The sequence below is a fragment of the Crocodylus porosus genome, unplaced genomic scaffold (assembly GCF_001723895.1).
Source record: "Crocodylus porosus isolate Cpor-Errol unplaced genomic scaffold, CroPor_comp1, whole genome shotgun sequence".
NCBI classification, from domain to species: Eukaryota; Metazoa; Chordata; order Crocodylia; family Crocodylidae; genus Crocodylus; species Crocodylus porosus.
Genome location: NW_017728951.1, coordinates 31,269,433 through 31,274,742, shown reverse-complemented (window position 1 = coordinate 31,274,742; position 5,310 = coordinate 31,269,433).

Sequence of the window (5,310 nt, the reverse complement as noted above, 5' to 3'; positions counted from 1 at the left end):
TACGAAAAACGGCCCAACAAGCAAGTTCACTTGGTTTTTAAATGTAATATTTTTAACCAGCTGCGAAGTGAATAACAGCCCCTCTCCAGACAGCAAACCAGGCAAATAGCTGTGTACTCGTTCATGTCCTGCTAATAGAAAATGTAAATGATGAGGTAGCTCCCGTGTTTGTATTTTTATGTACATTTAACCTTAAACTCTGCAAATACCACCAAGTACTGCAGGATCGGGTGGAAGAATTATTTGCAATATATTTAAACGCATTGACAAGAGACAGCATGTTGTGATATTTTGGTTTACAAAGACCTCCTGTCTCCTGTTTTGCACAGGTTTTAGCAGCTCCCAGTATGATATCTGCTCTTTGAGGCTGCATTAAGGACTGAACCGTTATCCAAGTGGGACCACACTTCGAGGATTAAAGTGTAGCTTTTCTTAATCCCTTCTAGTCCCCCGCAAACTGCAAAACTCCACCAAAGTTGTTTCCAAAACCACTGTTCTTGAAGAAACTTTTATTTTTTTAACATCTCTCCCTCCCCCCAGCTCCTTTTTCTAGCTCAGGGCACTTGAATCATTTTTTGTTTGAGAAAACATTTTTCGGAGCTGATTGCCAATGGAACTGCATTAGTGAAGGTGCTGAGCACAGATCTCTGAGAATTGACACTGTCACCTGGAGGTTCCCTGCTTGAGGAGATCCTTATGGTGATTAGCCTGGAGCTAGCAGTCTCCAGGAGTGAAGGAAGGAGGCAGCAGTAGAGTTACAGGCTGGATTTTCATTTTCAACCTTGAAGCAAAGTTTGAAAGCCAGAGGGCTAAGAGGAGTCTTTTTCAAATGGCATGTCCACAAGCAGCATGGAAGCATTCAGGGTTTGCTGTATGGCTACCCAAAGCGAAGTGGATTTTGTTTAAGCCACAAGAGTGAGCTTTGGAGTCCCAGCCAGAAGGGTCTGACATACTTAGAACAAAAGTAGCTCCTAGTCCAAGTTGTAGAAAACAAGCTTTACTGAAGAAACATAAACTCTGGTTGGCAGGGTCAGAAATCTCTCTGTAGTTGAATATAATTCCTCAGCCTTTGTGCAAGGTTCTCCACAACTCTTAATCAGTTAGGGAAAGTACTTTGGCATGTTATAGAGGAGTAGACATGATCTTTATTTTCACATGTGGGTCAGTGTTATGTGAGAGTGCTACTGCATCTACAAAGGTAGTCAAGTTTCATTTACTATCTTTAGGTCATTTGCTTTTTTAAAAATTGTTGAGAAATCTTAACATATGCAGAATGAGCAGAAGGAAATTACTTTATTACGATGTGGTCTCCCTGCCTTTACAGACCACAAAAGGCCCTCCAGCTGAGATCATAGGAATAGTTGTGCACGTGTGTTCATATGGGTTAGTACTCACCAGGAGTCTCACCATCAGCAGGGAGGAGGTTTTGCAGAGTGTTCTGCAGCACTATTTGCAGCAAAATCAGAGTTGTGGAGATAGACCACAAGCCAGGTCTTCCCCCAGCAGTATGGAAGCAAGTGATGACGTCTGTCTGGAAGTTGGCAGCCCACAATGACAATGCCTCCTAAGCAAACCAGATCAGTCTAGGCAAACCTCCTGTGGGTGTTTCTACCAGAAAGCTACTGTCCCTATGTGTTGAGGACCCCTAGGAAATTATCAACAGCTTTACACATTCGGGAACATGCTGGAATGCTCAGACTCTGCCCCCTAGGTTTGATTCGGACTCTGATTTATGGAAAACAGCATTACTAAATTCTGAATTGGTTAGACTCAGAATTGACATTGCTGCATTATCAGCAACTTGGCTTTCAGATGCAGGTTCTATCCAAGAGAGTGATTACATTATGTTCTGGCATGGGAAGCTATCAGGAGAAAGGAGAGAGCAGGAAATAGGCTTTGCTGTTAGAAACTTACTATCTTTCTGTGAAAGCCCCATTGCTGTATCTTTTAGACTTACAACAGAGTGTATACACAGAACAGCTTCATAATGTTGTTTAGTGTCTGTGCACCTACATTTCCTACCAACAACTTGAAGAAGACATTGAGAAAACTCACAAAAATTAGACTATAATAATACTTGGCAACTTCAGTGCAAGATTTGGGTGTAGTTTTAAGAAATGGCCTGGTATTCTGGGCAAACGCAGAATTGGTAATATGAATAAAAATGGCCAGTAAATGTTAGAACTTTAGCAAGTCAAAAATCTATGCAATCAAACTAACCCTGACTTTGCTGGAAAAATCACAAGAAAAACATCATGGAAACATCCAAGATCAGGGCACTGGCACCAATTAGGTCTAGTACTGCCCAGGCATAACCACCTGAAAGAAATCCTGAATTATGAGGTTGTGTCACAGTGCTGACTGTGACACTAACCATGCTTTAGTCTGCTGGAAAGTCAGAATCAATGTGAAAGTCAGATTCACCATAGCAAAACTTACAGTTGTCCTCAGATAGACATCAGCCAAACTAAAGACATAGAAAAATGTTGATTATTTCATGAAGAAGTCGTGATAGCAAGTTTACCTAAGCTCAGCTGCCAAGGATTGAGAAAGTTTAAAAACCAACATGTACAATGCTGCTGTAACTGCATTTGGCAAAAAAATTCAAGAAAATTACAGACTGATTTGACAAGCACTCTGAAACCCTTCTACCACTGGTTAAGAACAAAAAAAGGACAGCACTAACCAACTATAAGAAATGTCTCAGCACCATAACTCTGGAAAAATTGAGAAAGATGCAAAGAGAAATCCAAAAGAAGACTAAGAGGTGTGTCCAAGATTTTTGGCTGAAACTCCATGACAGTACTCAGAAAGCAGCTGACGCAGGTGAGAGCTGTGGAATGTACAAAGGCATCAAATGAGCAATTTGTCTAGTCACCTCTGTTGAAAGACTTAGAAGGAAATGTCATTACTGATAAAAAGAACTCAAGCATTGCACCAAACAGTATGGATTTCTGTACAACAGTGAGACAAATCAAACACAAAGAGCTTGAAGGATTACTACAGTTCAAAGTTATGATGGATTTGGACAACGCGCCTACATTAGATGTGCAGAAAGCCATTTAATCAGTTCCTGGAAACAAGGCATTCTACAATGACTGTTTACCTGCTGAAATCTACAAATGTGCCAACAACAAATTACTCTGAAATCTTGCTGAACACTTTCCTTTTTCCAACATAGCAGTATAAGGGGCTGCCCCAGTGGGAGTGGGTGGGGCTTGAACCCGTATGAAGCGGCGTGGGACAGATCCAGTGAGTGGGCAGGTCAGTTCTAGCCCACAAGCCATACTTAGCCTACCCCCTGCCTTAGGAGAACTTTTCCATCTCAATCTAGCAAATCCAAAAAAAACACATGGACAAAGAAATCTCTTGCAGTAATTTCTAAGGTTAGATCTTCCCTTGTGATATACAGAACAAAAAGAACCTTGTAAATTAAGTAAAATCTAGAAATGGACCACAGCTGCTTGATGGTAGAATAAGTAAAAGAGCATTATTCAGACACTGTAAAGGCCTCTTAAAACTCTCTGTTGGTAAACATTCATATTGTAAGAATTCAGTGCAGACCCAAGCAAGTTGGTCTGCAACAAGATACAGAAATATTTGCCTAAATGCTCTGTATCCAGGGCTGTCAGTAGAACTCAGACAAATCTTGGGGGACTATTAGTCATTTTGACAAAACTACTATTCCTGCAAGATGATCAGGAATTGTCCCCTTGTGGGCAAAGAAGTGTCACAGTTTGGTAGAAGAAGTTGTAAAGAATTAGTAACATTCACACAGAGCTGGGGGGAATCAGCATTTCTTAGCTGGCAAACAAATCTTTTTTCTACGTATTTGTAACAAAAACGACACCGGGAAGACTGCAGTTACTACTCTTTGTGAAATCACAGGACAAACTCTCATTAGAGAGATTTTTTCTTTCTAGGGAGGAGAATGAGAGATGACAAGTGGATGGTGTGTATATGGTACTCAGGTAACAGATTAAATAAACATTTGCCTAAGGAAAACCATGCTAACTATATAAACCAGGGATTCTCAACCTTTTTAAGCTCAAGGAATCCCTCAGAAAATGCCAGCTCCTAGGTTTTTCCTCTTTTTTTTTTTTGGTTATGGAAATATAATAGAGCAATTTTTTTGTTGCAAAGCACTCAAAAATCCACAGCAGGTCCGACTGTTTTTGACACTATGGGATGCATCCCCACAAGCAGGAACATGCGTTTCCCTGGGGACAAACAGCAGCAGTGCTGCTAGTTTTCCCCAGGCATGGCCCTACACACACACTCTGGTTCACAGATTGCCCAGGGTTGGGGTAGGGGAGGCTGGGCCAGCACCTGGGCTGGCCCCAGCAGCCTTACCTGGGGCCCAGGGGGCCTCCCGGGGCTGCAGCAGCAGCAATCTGGACACACCAGGCTCTGGCCAGACTGGTTTCAGGTGGCACCATGCTGCAGCCATGTGCACTGCCCCCACTTTTCTCTGGCACTTTTTTTTTACACCGGGATCTTCCAGTGTCAAAAAACCCACTGCACTGTAAATTAGTAGCATGGCAAATGCATTCGTGTGCAATGGGTGCAATTTGCAGCACTGCAGATGGGGTTTGTGGTGTCACAAACTGCACATGCATGATTATGGGGATGTGCCCATGGATTCCTATTTGAAATCTCTGGACTTATGTTGTGAATCCTGTGCAGGCGTTTGCACACCTAATGGTGCTAATATTGGGTAACACCCTATGGAACCCTTAAAAGGATCTTATGGCACCCAAGAGTGCCACAGCACTCTACTTGAGAGTCACTGATATAGACTCACGATTCAACTTTTGTGAATGGTTGTGGGGGAAAAAATCCAATATCCAACAAAATTGAAATACTGTACTCCATCCAACACCTCTGAAAGGCATGTCTGTCTTCTCAGCAAACTGATGGGTACATAAACCAGTTACAGCATCTTGTCTTCCGTGCTCTTATGAATCATTCCTTTACAGCGCAGACTGGTCCAAAAGTAAATATACATATTCCTGTTCTCTGGGGTAAGGCAATTCATTAACTTCGGGTGCAGACAGAAGAACGGCTCCCTGTTGTAACTCATAGCACTTTGGAGGAAGCGCTATGAGTTGCAGTGATCTCCCAGACCCAACAGAAGTTCGCTATTGGGTCTGGTAGTAGGGGATATCAGTTGCTTGCTGTGGGCCTGCAGCCCAGTCTCCATAGCAATGCCACTCTGCTCTCCCAGCCCAGACACTGTTTTCAGAATGGGAGGGGAGGCAGGGAGCAGAGGAAGCTCATTCTTGGGGTTCCCCAGCCGGTGCTGAAGGG